The 17,500-nt window shown below is 38.0% G+C and overlaps 1 protein-coding gene and 1 pseudogene across 1 annotated transcript in view; both read right to left on the bottom strand.

The window, feature by feature from the left end:
- The window catches only part of LOC137988491 (transcriptional regulator Myc-1-like), a 39,116-nt gene that overhangs the window by 12,203 nt on the left and 9,413 nt on the right, over positions 1-17,500 (bottom strand). The gene's annotated exons all lie outside the window — the stretch shown is intronic.
- LOC137988466 (uncharacterized) lies at positions 2,547-17,194 on the bottom strand (annotated as a pseudogene).

Raw genomic sequence — 17,500 nt, 5'->3', positions numbered from 1 at the left:
CCTTTGCTCCGCAGTTTACGGTTCCTTGCTTGACAGTGTCCTGATACTTTCTTTTATCCTTCTTTCTTTGTTTCCGCAACTTTGATCGCCTGCGTTTTTCCTCAATGGAATCTTTCCTGAACCTCGACATGTTCTTTCCAAGTAATCGTGAATTTATTCTAAGGGATTTTCAGTTAAACCAAATTGAACCATGGAAGTAACTAGTTCATGTGAATTACTTATTACAAGAGTCATTGGAGCTGTGATAGAAAGCGTGTTAAGATATCGCACTTTTACTGCTCCATTGTCCTTTAACAATTACTAGCGGCATTACACACCGCTTCTGGGGGCACGCCCCACAGTGACATATAAAATAATAATCCTGAATGAATGTTCCCATATTTCGTTTTAGTGGATATTTTTACAGTCCCTCTCATTGCTATTCTCAGTAGTAGTAGGTAGTTAGTTTTTTGTGCAAGATTGGACTTTTATGCAAATTTTGATAAAGATACACGCGTCAAATTAAGGCTTTTTCATGCTCTACCGACAATGCATTGTTTCCTTTGTTTCGAAATCATTACTTGAAGAGAAAATCAGAAATTGAACATTCAACACAGTGTGCCGACTTTTGCCACACGCTTTGCAGTCTTCAGTCCGGACACATTCGCTTTACGGCGTCAAGTCTCAGAATCATGCCGTTTACAGTACTTTGTCGTTTATGCAGAAAGAAGTTCAAAACAGGCGTTTCTCTGAGGAAACACTTCGAATTGAGACAACGACAGCAGCTTTAAAGAAGAAAACTCCTTTGAAGACGAATCGGGTAATCGTTGCGAGAACCTAAAAGCAGTCGCGCTTTGTAATGAAGAGGCAGAAGAATATCTAAAATGGCTTGGCGTTCTAGTGGAGAGAATAAATGCGTCGTTAGTACCTGATCATCCTGGTAAGTGCCTAACACCACCCATTTTTAAAACTTAGTAGCAGTTGCTAAGAGTTATTTTTTTCGATTTCTCGACAGGGAAGTGATGTCATGTTGACTGCTTTCAAGTTCCAGGGCAGTATTTTCAACACATCTTGTGTCGCTTAGAAAGCCCCATGCTCGACAGTGTCCGTGACGTTTCCCACCGTCGTCAGCCAATTTTTAAGAGAGAAACAAGACGTTTTTCGTACAAAATATTCGACGAGCAGAAGTTTAAAAGAATGTTAGAGGAGCAAGAGACTTTGCCATTCAAGCCCTCAGCCTCATTCCGTAATCACGAGGAAATTCCAGACCTTGGTGAGATGAACGCAGAGGAGGCCCTCGAATTTGCCAAGGCAAGGGCAAGAAGACCATCTCACAGACCAACGAGTCGATCTTTAATCGATATTGGCACAGGGGAAGGTCGCAGTACAAGAGAAGTTGAACTTATTTGGTGGCCAAGCTTATACGCTAGTTCGCCCTACGGGAAATTGACTTTACGTTTCTTCGTCCGAAAAACTTCAATTTAGGATTGTTCAGTCTAGCTTGAGGGACTATGACATAGTAGGTCACATTGCATTCTCCTTTTTTCTCTTTGGAAACAGCTTTTATTAATAATTCATGCCAACATACAAACTCATTATCAGCGTGCAATTCTTTAAAATTTGCAGTTGTTCCAGGTATTGTTATTTAAAGTCTTGCAAATGCAGGCACAAAATGTATGCAGGTTTCCCATAAACAAAAAGGGGGAGTTTTTTTTCGCATTTTGAAACTGTTGCCGTTTTTTCTTTTAAAATGCTAGTTCATAAAACAGTTTACCAGACCTCAAGTTTGTAATCAGCATTTTAGCAATTTCACAGAGTAGCGCACGAAAAGAAAATAAGACTTTCGAGACATATTTGTTTAACAACGCGGTCAACGATATATGAGTTTTTACCGCGGGCCCTTTTATACCAAAGTGAGTCTTGAGACCACCCCACTTTCAGGGTCTAGATCCGCCAGGGAACTGTATTGAACTTTTTGGAAAGTAAATCAGTGCAACGAAACACTTCCTTTACTCTGCAGTTACTGTTTTGTTGTCATAGAAACCCCATTTGCGACAGAAAAACACAAAACAGTCAGGGTTAGCTTTCTTTAAGGACGGTGCCTACTAATTCAAAGGTATTTTTGCCCCGGTTTATGATTACGCAGCAAATGTAGATCTTAACAGGTGTTATTGAAATCCAAAAAGAAAATTGGGGGTAACCACGCACTTTTCAAAGATAATTGATGAATACTATTTGTAAAAAGCTTTAAAATACAAACCAATGTATGGCGTTCTTGCTCAAATTGGAAACTTGATTATCTCTGGAAAATGTATGGTTACCCCCAATTTTCTTTTTGGATACCAAAATTAATTACTAAGATCTACTTTCTCCGGATAGTTTTAAACCACGCAACAATATCCCTATTTTGGTAAGCATCACCGATAGGAAACCAGAGTATCTCGAGATGCGTAGAACGTACGCGCAATACCAATAGTAGGCACCGTCCTTAATCAAGTTTTTGAAACTCACTGCTCTGAAAATCGAAAGCTTTAAAGTAACCCAACACCAGAACTAAACAGTCATGATATGATAAGGATAATATTTTTATTTCCAAACACTGTCAGCGGTGGTATGTTTACATTTTTAAGGTAAAATTGTTTTCCCCTGAAGACACGTTTTCACAGCAAAATTTATCAGGCTTTTCCCAAAAAGAACCACAATGCTCTTTAGTCTTCAGGTTCAGCCTCGAATTTAGGGTACAAGCTGTGCGTGCTTTTCCAACATTTGCAAACAAATTTGTTTTTTTTTTTTAATAAGGTGAGGGAGAAGACTTGTCTCATTTGCATTAGATTCGGCACATGTAGAGTTCGACGTTTGAAAGGGGCCTAAGCCGTCCATTCATTCATTAACACCAGAAAACGCATCCAGTGAGGCTAAGGGGCTGACTACAGGAGACGAGCTGGCCCGCTTTGCATAACAATACCAGCTAACCGGGCTGGCTCAGTTGTCATGTTATCACAAAGTTGATTTGTGCTGCGTTTAACTAACGGCCGAGATCTCTGCAAAGCGAGCCAGCCCGGCTCATGCAATCGGGCCCAAAGACTGCTCATGATATTTTGTTTTTGTTTTGTTTGTTTTTTTTTTTTTACGGAAAGGGCAATAGCCTGCGAATACAGCCGTTTCTCCTACAATGTAGCTACTAGCCGCGGCAAGGAGCAAGGACAAACGGCTGTGTTCGCAGGCTAAAAGGGCAATAGAGTAAACCATAAAAACAGAAAGGTTCAACATTTAATTTTACTCCTAACCTCACACGAGGATTGTAATGAACGGAGTTTCAGAAGCTAACTTTCAAACTCTATTAATCGTTAGAGAGATTAAGGCTGACCTTTACGGCAAACGTCATGGATATGACACTTGACTACACTTAATTTGGTGTAGATATAAACAGTAAACGACAAGATATGAGAAAACTGACGTAGCCGTTTGCTGTAATCGTGGTGCTTAATCTTACTTCTTATCGTTCTTTTCACTTAAAATTGTTTCCGTTGCTAACTTTGTGCCTAATTTTCCTTTAAACGATATTCTTGGCTGCTTATAGAGGGACGAAAAAAATTCTCTTCTAAGGATTGCCTTTTTTTTTTTTGGCTAAAACTTACAAAAGCATGAACATGAGAAAAGTACGTAAAAATCCTACAACAACTGATCACAAAATGAAAAACCTTTCATTGCTTCAAGGCAGGTTTAGTAGCGCCCAATTTTTTAGCTTATTTCCGTAATAACTGCAGAATTCAAGATCATTATCCTGATCACATACAGTGTAACTATTACTTGCAAAGTCGAGCCCGCTCGACGACGCCCGTGACAATACAGCTTAGGCAACAAATGTATAATCTTACTGTAGAAAGGCGTACACCGCGCAAAACCTTAATATCGACTACCCAACTCTAACAGGACGCCCGTAATCCTTTCTCGCAATTGCATTGCTGAGACTTGATCATACCAAGGAAGGATTTTGTCTGACAGTAGCTCACCTATAGGAAACTAAAGAAAGAGCAAATTCGTATTACATTTATGGCTAATAAGACGTCAATGATATGATCTCTCTATTTGCAATACTTATTAATAATTATAATTGACAAATTTACATGAAATTGCCACATGAATGAGCCCAGTGTTAGTGTTGTGCAATCCTTACCTAAAGCAATGCCGTCTTTGCGTATGGAGAGAACAAAACCCTCTAAGACTAAAAAAATAAAATTACTGTGAAAGTATTAAAAACAAGTGTTAAATACTTGCCTTGTGCTTTACAAATGCTTCAAAAAACAGCATGACAAATACCCCACAGTCATAACCATTTTCCTGCTGAGGTACCTGAGGTTCAAGAACGTGTTAATAAGAAAGAGTCAGTAAAAATTCACCATGACAAAATATAAGTTAATAGATCTCTGAATGACCAGTATTTAAATGAGTTTAACTTACTCAATTCCGATAAAGACCAAACTAAGAGATTGTAAAATTCTAAGAATTCAATAGCACCACGCAAAAGTTTTGCCAAAGCAGGTTTACTTGGAGGATGGTAACAACTTGGTCCAGGAGTGAAGGGGTTAATGTCACTGGAATGTTTATCATATTAATGATTAAATGAAATGCATCTTAGTGCGGACCGAAGAATGTTGTTACACAAATGTTACACAAAGTATTGGCTTTTAAGAATAATTATTTCCTATTTTGGCAGAATATTTGCCTTAAATCATGATACTTTGGGGCCGGGTAGTTAAGCAGTCAGGTTGCACTGCAAACACTATCTTAAGTAAATCAACTTATAAGCTTGAATGATAGAGTAAACACAGTTTAATATTACATTTAACTTTATTACCTTGGGGTAAACAATAGGCATAGATTTCGAAGTAAAATTGGGTGGAGAACTCGAACTTCCATGTACGTTCATTTTAGCCATCCACTCACATCTTATAAAACTATGAACAAACAAAAGAGAACGGTTTACTGCAAGAAGCATCTCTAAAGGGCAAGAACAATAACCAACCACAACAGTAATGCAACAATATATACCCTCTAATGAGCTCTGCTTCTTGGTCTCGTGGCGAAGGGTCACAGCTGAAATTCTCTCTATCTGAGCCATAGACAATGGAGTCTATCATCAGAATGGGTGCCCTACAATATGAATGAAATTACATGTACTATCAGCGCTACAAGCTGTGATTGCTTAAGTCACCATGGAGAGTAGAATTGAATTACAAACCAGGTTCAACAGCCATTGTGATTACTTAAAGCCTGAAATAAAGCCTGAAATAAAACCATCCGACAATGACACTATAAACATAACCCTAAGTAGAGCTCTCAAGAAAAAGGGCACAAAGTCATGCAGACATTGATTAAAACCAAAAACAAAAACGTTTCACTTGATGCTTACACTGCAGAATCATCATTCCCTCTTCTTTTGTCTGCTACATGTAAGATGGGTAGGTTGTACACCAGAGCTAGGAACCAGTGTCCACTGAAAAAGAAAAAAACAGGTAAAGGTATGTTCCAAAAATCGATTACCCTCCAACAGTTTGTTGCAATTTAGAAAAAAAAACAATCAAAAACTAATAATATAAAAAATCAGATATAGAACCTTCACTGCCAACAACATTAACATTGTGGCTTATTTGGCCAATCAGGGCAATAACCAGAGTTTATACCATTAACTAATGATAAACAATTCACTTGTCTCTGAAGAAGACATCAGTCACTACTCATGACATGACTCCTGGATTCAAACCATTAATAATAATTATAATTAGTATCACCCAACTAGTGGGCTAATGCAAATGCTGCACTTTGATTGGCTACATTACTAGAGGACTCCTCAAGTAGTGAAAATCGTGACGCTTTCTTTCATTTTATTCTCAACTAAATATGTTTTCAACTTGCATTTGCTAACTTTATTATTGCCTTTTCTGTCCGACTAGTTGGGTGATACTAACACAATTAGACCCTTTGCCCTCAAGGGCCATGGGTCAATAGCCCATTCGGCTTCGCCTCATGGGCTATTGACCCGTAGCCCGCAAGGCTACCGGTCTAACTGTTAATTATTATTCTACTATAGTATCAGTTGAGTACCTTCTACAGACAGGTATAAAGAGGAATTTCTTCTTGAATATGTCCACTTTCCGTGTAAATTTAGATGCCCCAGCATATCTCTTATCAGCGCTGTAAGTAAGAGGAAGTGATGAAAAGTACAAATAAGACCTGCTCATTCTGTCACTGCCAGGAGAATTTCAATTGCATAGACTTGCAATTCTATGAAGTAAAAACATTCAACCGTTTGCTACTTCAACTAAACCAAGCTTCACCATATTATTAAAGCAAGCTTTGTAGACCAGCCAACAACAACAACAGCAGTGTACTTGCAATAATTATGTTGCTTTAAAATCAAGTCCATCAATCTGAAGGTGCATTACATATTGACCATTACCTTGGCAAAACAAAGGTTTTCCTGATCTTCACTTTAGAAGACAGCTTTGTGTAAAAGAAAGAGCTGAAAACGTGGCTACTACTGAGTAAATCCTGGCCCACTGAATCTGCAGCAAACCTATTGAAAAAAGAAATACTACTGTGATAGTAATACTTACTGATACAACACTTCATGCTCCACACTGAAGAACTCTGGACAGAGACCAGTTGCATTCAGGGGTAGAAAGGGGAACATTACTTTTAACAACATAGTCCACACAGTTCTTCAAGTTAGTCTTCTAGCATGGCATAGTTTGGAAGGCAGGAGAAAGGCAAAGTGCATTTTTTATGTTTTAAAATCACACACTGCCCTCCCTCTCTCCTGCAAGTTAAAAACCATGATTTTCTAATAACATGTTGTACAATACTCACATCAGAAGGAAGTCCACAATTGAGTCATTTACTTCCATTCCATCCCTTAGTGTTTCCATGTCCATTTTCAACACCTGAATCTTAGCCACTGCTGGTGGTGGTGGGAATACAGCCACTATGCTAAACACATGAATATATAAAAATAACGTCCAGTATCATCAACCTTCAATTTGAGGGAGAAAACGGTAAAGAATGGTGAACTTGAAAGGGGAAGCCACTACATTAATGTAACTTAATTGTAGCACTTGATCCTTACTGTATCACACTTGTTGCACTTTAAGTCATTTAGATTAAATTACAAAGGCACACCTGTCTGTATCAGTTGAAATGTTTCCTGATCCTTGGTCATTTACTGCTGCGTCAAAGTCATCAGTACTTTTGCTTTTGCCTACAAGTTCATGGCAACAAGAATACTTTAAGTAAAGAAAACAATTAAAGAAAACAGATGTAGGCCAAAGCACTATTTTTTTGTAAATGTCAAAAGAGTGCTAAATGAAAAAAAAAAAATGAAAAAAAAAGGCATTAAAACAAGCTTGTGGTGAACATTTCACTACATTCTCTGCTGCCTCCTACTCAAGTCATATCTTGCCTACCAAAAAACCATTCTGACTGGGCTGAACTTGTATGCAAGTCCACGCTAGGTATCAAGTATTACAAAGATTGCTTAATTAGGCCAATTGTCACAGAGACTAACCTTGATTGTTGCATAACAAGATTTCTCCTCTACCTTTATATTATGTACAACAAAAACCCTGCATAGAGACTTCAGGGCCAATAAGTATTACTTGTTACTTACCTTTCGCAGCCACAGGTTGGTTGTCAACTAGCTTGCTATCTGGCTTGACGGTTGACATCTCAAAGTCACCTGCATTCAACAGCGAATTAAGCTAGTTACCATTAAACCTTAAACAAAATCTCAAATTGATGCAAGGTTTTAAAAAACAAAGCAAGTGTGGGGTTAGTTATTAAAGAAACTTTGGTGCTGCATCAGTAGGGGAGTGAAACTCAAAAGTTTACTTTTTTCCAATGGGTGGATGAAGGTAAACTTTCAACAGCAAAATTAAGAGATTGAACAGCTGACATTTTGAGCACTAACCCTTGGCTCTGACGAAGGGATAGCGCTCGAAACATTAGCATTTTGATCTCTTCTATGGTGAAAAGTTTACCTGTTTGCCTTCATCAACCTGTTTGATTAAACCACACTAAGACAACAAATAGCTTTGCAAGTAGAGGTGTGCACTTTTGTTGAAGACAAGGGAACAAGGCAAAGCACTTTAACAAATGTGCATTTCCTGAAAAAAACAGCCAGTTGCATTTGAAAAAGCTACAGATCAAACCACAAGTTGAAGCAATAAAAAACAAACAAACAAACAACCTAGAAAACAATGTCAGCTGGCTCACCCTTCTCTTCATTGGTGATGGCACTGGAATTGGAAATCATGTGGTGATAATCGCGATTCCACTCCTCCCTGTTGTAAACAAATGTTGGTTTGAAATTCTCATGGACATGACATGTCTTTTTGACATCAAGAGAATACTCAAAGAAGTCGTCACCAAGCATCATCGACAGTAGCTTGTCCATAAGTTTAATCCAGATGATATCTTCTGGATTCCAGTGAATGGACTTAGCTTTCCAGCCACATCCAGCAAAATGAAACTGAAAGATGTTCTGATCCTCACTTGCCTTTCCTGGAACAATACAAAACAATGTCTGTTATAAAATGTTGTACACGTAGAAATACATGACAATGGGTATCTTACACAAAGAGTTTTCATGATTAATTTTTCACAGTTTCCTTTCTATGATAGTTTCCCAGGGAAACATTGGCTATTTTCACTTTTGGATCATGTAGTAAACCTCTATCCACAGCCACACATAGAAACTCACGACAAAATAAACCTTTGCTTCACAAGCCAGTTCAAAGTGATTTGAAAAGAGAAATAATTCAGAAAAGTATAGTAAGCCATTTCAGGACCTTATTTTTTCTTTTAGGCACCCTTCAATATGTTATGTTTTTCTAAGAGCCATCCTTTCTTTACTGTTCCTACATGTAGGAAAACAAAATGTGTTATGTAGATTAAAGTAGTTAAATCAGTATTGTTTACCTTGAATTGACTTCAAAGCTTCTCGGAGACAGAGACGCAAAAACAACATTCGCTCAGCATAAAAATGGACCAGCATTTGTTCAACTGCAAAAGTCATCATCAATTACATGCAAATCAGTAATACTAGTAATTGTATATGGTACACCAGGTCAATGTGGTGTAGTGGTATGGCTTACAATGTATGTTCAGGGTAGAAGTCCAGGCAAGGCAATGTTTGGTTTTCTTTGTTTCATTTTGATTCTTATTTCCTTTCATTTAAATTCTTTATTTCTTCACTTTTTTATACCCATTTTCCAGTGTTAAGCTTATTTTTCTATGCATTTATGCACCAAACACACACACAAGAAAGTTGACCAGCTGTAGACTAGCAGTGCTGGAAATAAATTTTCTTTATTCACAGGACATATGTCCTTTCAAATCTTCATTTTGGTCGGACATTTGACAAATTGGACCGGACATAATTTATTGACGGACAACACCTTGAAGAAGATAACTTAAGATGTGCTGGTGAGATGTTCGGTCATCGTGTCCAATCATAATGTGAAATTGGCCAGACATTTCAAAATTTGGTCGGACAATGTCCGATGACCGACTGTTATTTCCAGCACTGGACTAGGATGCATGAGGAAGACGTGAAAACACTTCAGTTATATTAAATTATTGATGTCTGTTGATATTTGACTGATTGTACTGAACCAGGCCAACTTCATGATCTATGAGCTTTCTTGCTACTACAGCACCTGAATTTCTATCAAGTTAAATCAAAACCTCCTATAACCAAGCTATATAAGCACCAAAAATGCCAATGCAGTGTTGATGTCCACTTCCAGAGGCTATCAAGGTTGTTTTTGCTAAATCTATTTATTATTTTGGAAAAATTTGTGTAACTACTTCTGACTTACTTGAAGATGCTTCACCTTGCTGGTCATGGCTTGTAGCCTTCAGCCAAAGCTGTCGCTGGTCCTTATGAGATGCTTCAAATCCTTGCTGACTAAACTCACTCATGGAAAAGAAGCGTCTCATAAGCATGGGGGCATGATCAATGAGATGTCCATAATCCCCTGTTCCAAGGCTGCGTCCAAATAGTTCTTTCAAAAGGAAACCCCATTCTTTACACTGCAAGGATTTAGTCAAGAACATTCTACAAAGTCAGATTTGAACCAATAAATATAGGTCACAATCATCCATTTTTTCTACAACTGTGTGACTGTGTTACAAAGAAAGAAATCAGTATTAACTAATTTACTTGCTAATTGCTGCTGAATGATTAGATCATTTACATCCACAAGTATATTTGGAAAACCTTAGATAAATCACTGAAAACCATCTGATTCATGAATTTTAAAACTCTTAAGAGATCACTTAAGAAGTATTTGTTAGCTTAATTTCTTTTCAATTAACTCCAAGATTTTGTTACTTTCTCAACTTCTTCTTTCCTTTCCTGATGAAGATTTGTACATTAACATACTGTAGAATACAATGTAGCTTGTGTGGGAATGTTATTAAGTTTGTATGTATGTATTATAGAGCAATGATGCAACCTTTGAGCAAGGACAAAATAATGACTAAAATAACGCCTTGAAGAGAAAGGATCTTCGACACAATTGGTTTTTTTAAAAGTACATTTCATCACTTGCATGGGCAATAAAGAAAAGTATGAAATAACCAAACAAACTAGAAACTAAACAGAAATATACCTTGGGGTCAAAGAGATCAATTTGCCCCTGCTCTGTCTCCTTGAAAATTCTTGACCTTGTCACCTCAGCAATCTCCTTCCATTCACAACAGACCTAAATTCAATTCTATGAATGAAAATCATATAACAGATCGACAACATTTGGACATACACATCACCATGTAAACATCGTGCAGATCCGTAATCACTCTCTTCAGTGGCAAGAATGCTCCACTACTTGAAAAGACTGATACATCTTCTGTAAAACACATTGTAGTTCCCTAGCAAAGAAGGTACTAGAATATTTTTTTACTTTACAGGAAACCTTGAACATCTAAAATATCAACTTGAAGACTGGAAAACAAGAAAATACTGAAAGGCCATGACAGAGAAGCACTGTTAATGCCTGTATTATGCCCTCCCATGCCTTTTCCTACCTCGTCCCTATCGACAAAGTATTATGCCTGAAATTCATAGTCTCAAATCAGCATTTACCCTTTTCAACATTTCCAGATGCTTCTGTGCAACATATCTCACAACTTCACTGCCTTCCTTCTCTGAACATTTTCTTTGTCGTGAGCCGCACAGCTTTTTGAAATTGGCAGACAGCTCCTCTAACTCTACCTGCCATGCACCCAGACGAACTTCCATGTCAATCTTCACATCTAACAATATAAAACAAAATATAGAGAGACAAAATTTTAAAGGCACTTCATGTGCAACTTTCTTCATAATAACAATTAAAATTTTAAATAAATATACATAATTGAAGTTCCAATGACATAATGACATTTCATTGTGCTGGTGGCCCCATAATGAGTAGGCAACGTTCTGTTATACAAGAACATTGTGCTCACAATAATAATTATTAAAAGGCTTTGGCAAAAACTATACCATATCTCTAATGTCTATGGCTAAATCCCTTTCATAGCATTGTAATTGCAAAACAAACCTGAGCCTTCTAAATCAATCATCTCAGTGTGAGTGCCAAAGTCCCGGAGAAATTTGCCCATACTCAAGGCATCTAAAAAATACTACAACCAAAGTAGAATACAATAAATATTAATCTAAAACCACAACAACCAAAATTTTCTTTACAACCATGTACATCTCATGAAACCCTACAAGGTTAGACATGAATATAAATGCTTTACATAAAAACTCTGGGTTAGAATGTGTCCCTTTTTTTTGTAGCAGCGAATGGAGAAAAAAAACTCTGGGTTACACTGCACTTTTGGGTGCACCACTTTAAAGTACAGCGTATGAAATTCTGTTAGTATCAGCTAAATAGGAAAAACTCTGGGTTACACTGCACTTTTGGGTGCGCCACCTTAAAGTACAGCCTATGAAATGCTATGTTAGTATCAGCTGAATAAGAAAAAACTCTGAGTTACATTGCACTTTTGGGTGTGCCACCTTAAAGTACATCCTATGAAATGCTATGTTAATATCAGCTGAAAAGGAAAAACTCTGGGTTACACTGCACTTTTGGGTGTGCCACCTTAAAGTACAGCCTATGAAATGCTACGTTAGTATCAGCTGAATAGGAAAAAACTCTAGGTTACACTGCAGTTTTGGGTGCGCCACCTTAAAGTACAGCCTATGAAATGCTATGTTAGTATCAGCTGAAAAGGAAAAAACTCTGGGTTACACTGCACTTTTGGGTGCGCCACCTTAAAATGAAATGCTATGTTAGTATCAGCTGAATATGAAAAAAACTCTCTTAATTAATGGTGTTACTTGCAGGCACATAAGTTGCAAAAAATATTACTCAAAGTACTTTTAAGTCCTGTCCATTCTTCAAGCGCACTCCGACGAATCATCTGGGCGCTGTACAGTTTTAAACCACAACATGGACTTTGAGTACAAATATGAACTTGAGCTAAAGGAACCACTTCCAAGAGCAAAAGGTGCTCTGGAATCAACAGGCAAGACTTACATCAATACGAGACTGACAAAACGTGACACGATTCAGAATAAAATTTTTGGCAGTGTTGACATCTGAATAGGACTTCATAAGCTTGTCCAGGGGAAGAGAAAGCTCAACAATGTCATCAAGGTGCTGGAGAATTTCATGTTCTGTTGGACCTGAAATAATGAAACACAATCAATGATACCATTACATTAACAGAGATGAAGAACCCTCAATATTATTTGACAAGGAAAAACAAACAAAGGATTATTTTTTTGGAAAAAGGTAGGCAAAAGCTAACCTGACATGGAGCTCACATGGACATTCTGCTTTGAAATGGCAGACTCCTGACCTGATTTCTTCTTCACTGTAATACGGTCTCCATGGAATGACTCAGGGCCATAACTTTTGAGGGCCTGGTTAGTCTCCGGAAGGGAACTGATTTGGTAGGCAATCAAACCAATTGACCCCAACAACTGCTCGGTATTGCGCATCTCCATGTGGAGAGCACACAACTGAATACTTGTGAGCTACTTCCTCAAGGAGAAATAGCAGGTCGTCACGAATTCCAGTCGCTCTACAAATGAAACGAAACAATGAATGGTAGTTTCAATTTGTAGAAAAATCCTTTCTTTTCTCAGAGTCAATAACAATGTTAATAAATAATAAATGCAATTTAATGAATGAAAATTTCTAGATGTTTCCTTGCTAGCTTAGCTCAAAGCGGGTTGAGTTGAAGAGAACCAATGTATAAGCTACTGTTTTAGTGCCATTAAGAAGTAGCTAGTTTCAGCGTGGTTGTGAAGTAGACGATTAGATTTTCATCATTTTAGAAGACACTTTAGAAGACAAAGTACATGTAATGTAACAAGCATGCAGCAAGTGTAAAATTCTCAAAGAACAGACTGCAAATTATTGTTGCACAATGAATCTAAAATTAACAATACCATTATTGCTTTAATAAAAGTAAAAATCATAAAGAATGCTTTTATACCTGCCAATATTACACTTGCTTCTCAAGCAATCAAGGTAGGTTTCATCAGGGGCCACATCATGGCATTTACAACCCTGATAAATGAGAAAGCAATGCACTAGTTAATAATTTCATACAGAATGGAATGTTAAGTCATAAGTGTTCTGATTCTTTTTATAAAAACAAAATTTTGGAAAAAAGCAATCCCCAGGAAGAGGATACCTTAAATACACGTATGGGTAAAAGGTAAAAGGAAAGAATCCAATCCCACCGACGCATCGGCCAACACGTCAGCCTACGCGTTGGTCGACACACCACCAACACACTACCGATGCGTCAGCCAACACACTACTGACGCATTGGCCAACACACTACCGACGCATCGGCAGACACACTATGCGTCGGTCGACAGTCGACCAACGCGTTGGCCGACGTGTTGGCGGACGCATTGGTGGGATCGGATTCTTTACTTTTACCCATGTATGTATCATTTCCCCAATTGTTTTCAGCTCTATATCATCCTATACTAATCACAATATAGTTAAGCACATGAATACTAACCCTGATGGCATTGCATATAAAACAAAATTCCACATCAACACCTTGACCACCTAGCTGGAACTCTAGATTCCCTATCTTGGCCAAAAGAAGGATTAGGGTTTTGTAGTCCACGGTGACTAATGGGAATAAATAAAAAATAACACAACAACATTAAAATTGGGACAAGGTATATTAATTTAACTGCATTTGGGATGATTGAGCAAATGATTCAAAACACCATACATTTTAAAGAGGTCCTTAGTACAGAAGAGTAACCCCAAACTAAGAGTACATTTGACCATTTTCACAAATACTTCCACCAAGCAACTGATATCTCCAAAGGAACTTTTAACAACTTTCAAAAACAAATATATCTTACCAACAAACTCAACATTTATGCCGTCAACAATAATGCCTTGCTCCTTGATTATCCTTTTTTGCTCATTCAAATCTTTAAGAAGAATCTTGAGGTTTTCCCTAGCAAATTAAACAGGTGTAAGTTTGATCAGAAGATAACAGTAATTGAAAAAACATTACAATTTTGCTGTTGAAAGCTCTAGTGTAGCAGTATTGCAGCTGTCTTCCATCTTCTCTGCCTAACAGCAGGAACCTTTGTATTCTATGAAAACCATCTTTGTCAAATATTATTTGTAGACATGCTCATACTGATATCTATCCATGCCAACTTTAAATAAGGAAAATAATGAGCTAATGCCACAATATTAGGTCACAATTCTATTCAAATGCCAGTCCCATCAAAAGGCCTTAACCGAACTTGAAATACCATTGACAATAAAATAGAACATCATTGCAATAACTAAAATCCTATTGGAAGTGGTCCACAGTTTTGTACAGAGATGAAGTCTCATTGTGAGGACTTGAGAGATGGGGGAAACCTTGCACCTGTATTGAAAATATGAAATACATACCTGTTTTCTTGACAGTTGGCTATTGCCAATGGATAAACCGACTTAGCACTCTGTTGGGAATAAACAGGTCCCACACGGGGAACAACTCCCAGTAACACCTGAGCTCTACCTGAAAGATAATGTTATTGACAATAGAAATAAAATCCCCCACAATTAATGAATTACATGTAAGCAAATTAACTTTCATAACATGTTAACACAGCGAAAGATAAGGACCTGCACTGTTTCTTCAGGAAACAATGTGAGCAGTGGGGAAGGGAAATTCACTGTTTACTTCAAAGGGGACAGTTTTTCTCAGGGCACAGCCCTGCAATGATAGCATTGTTTCCCTTAACCACACATGAAATATTTCCAGAAACAAGGCACCAAAATTACATCTATTTATATCCATTTCACTTCCACATAAAAAAATATATATGTAAAAAAAAGTCGCCAGATTACATTACCACAAAAAGGTCTTCCATCAAGCTTGATCATAAGGTCAAGAGTTGGCAAGTAAATTTGATGTAGCCTTTGTTCGCGCACAATCATCTCACATACAGGATACAATTCCACTTGGTAGCCTTGCAATGGAGGTGCCACCTTTCTCACTCCAACATACTCCTTGCACACACCAAAAATTACTTTTTTAGTAGCCTTCATCTGATTTAGGTTTAACAATATTGGTGCGTCAGAGGATTTCTGTACAAAGAAAAAAAAACAACAAAAAGCCCCTGCCCTTCCCTGTCTCCCTAAAGATGGCTGGAATCCAAACCCTCAATTTTTGGTTGGTACCCATTGAAAAGATAAATCTGAAGGTTTATTTTTCTTGTGGGTTCCTTTGAAAAAATGTCCAAGGCATCCAAATTTTGTCGGCTTCTTTAAGGGCCCACTGACGTATTTTTTGGGGTGCGTTGCTAAGGATGTAATGGTTAAGTAATTTGAAAGAATTTGGCATTATTTTGGTCAGTTTCCAACTTTTGCAAGCCAATGACCCTAAATATGACGTCATCGTACCACGCCCACAGTCACGTGACCAATAAAAGAAAACTCTAAATTTTTCTCCGTGCTACGCAATTTGGGTATTTAATCGATGGTTTGATAATTTATATTCATTTTTGCATCCAGCCAAGCATGGTTTTCTTTTTATTTTGCAAAATGTTCTTTTTAAAGACATAAACGATACTGAAATACTCATAACTTTTTCAAAAAAGATGATTTTTAAAAATCAATGCTTAGCTATATTCTGTATCTGGGGGTGAAACGTGCTATGCAAAAAAAGATTTAATTCAATTTAAAACCGCCGGAAATTTAGCTTTTTTCCCAAACCGGAAGTCAGTTCGTTTACGCATGTGCAGTTGATCTGAGAACGAGCGCGAGGAAGGCCGAGGAAAAACCTTCCATGGAAACAACAGTTTGTACGGTGACTTTTGCTTGTGAGTGGGTTTTCTAGTCAGCTCATGATATGATGACGTCAGTTACCGGACGTAACATTTCACTTCCTTAGCAACGAGCGAAAAATCCGTCTGTGGGCCCTTAAGGAAAGATCTTAATTCCCCCCCCCCCACCCCAAAACCCACTAACCTTTGGGGGCGGTGAATGCATGCAAGTCACCATTTAGAATTTAAGAGATTTAAAAAGGACCTTTTTCCAAAAAAAAATAACCACTGCAGCAACACCATACTACCCTAACTTAATTTCCAATGACAACGTGAGTAACTACTACAAAACCTTACCCCTGTTCTACCAAGCTTTGTGATATTATTTCCACGTATTTCCCGACACTCTTGCCTGGAACACGGAGGCTTTCCATGTACTTAGAAAATGTTTCATCGCCAACAAGCTCTTCCACTGTTCTCTTTACCCCTTTCCTTACCGCCACATCTTGGACGATCTCGTTAACGATGGCTTTCGCATCAGGGTCACCAAGAGTGCACATACTAGAAAGCACCGACGACAGATTCTCCCGGATCTGTTCACAGAGATCTTGCACGTTTTTCATGACTCGACTTCCCCGTTTTTTGATCAGGAACGTCTTTTCCGGGGTGTCTAAATCAGTGTTTCCACTTATCTCCTTCAAATTAGGCGAGCCACCACTGTTTGGAGGAGTTACCAGCGAAGTCGGCGTTGCTTTTGTCTTCGGCGTACTGAAAGACTTGGGAGACATTTCCAGGCGCCGAGCTGCAATTGGTCGCTCGCTAACATTTTCTACAAAACTCGTACTGATCACGTTTAAGGTGATTCCTCAGTATTGCATTGCGCATCCCTACTGCGCACGATTTTTGCGTCATTAGCGCGCGCAAATTAGCGCGTGCACCTACACAGCGAAAGAAATTTCCCTCAAGCTAAGCTCGATAGCGAAATAAATGCTCATTTTCTTTTAAACGAGCATGGTGACCTGTATTTTTTATTGCATAATAATAGTGTGCATATTGTGCCCCTTAATTTAAAAGAAAACTAAAAAAATTTATCGGAAGCAAAAAAAGATCTAGGCGAAAGCATGTTGGAACCCGTTACTCTGTGATGCAAATTATGAC

The sequence above is a fragment of the Montipora foliosa genome, unplaced genomic scaffold (assembly GCF_036669935.1).
Source record: "Montipora foliosa isolate CH-2021 unplaced genomic scaffold, ASM3666993v2 scaffold_420, whole genome shotgun sequence".
NCBI lineage: Eukaryota > Metazoa > Cnidaria > Anthozoa > Scleractinia > Acroporidae > Montipora > Montipora foliosa.
The sequence above is the reverse complement of the archived record's forward strand: the minus strand, read 5'-3'. Positions and strand labels throughout refer to the sequence as shown.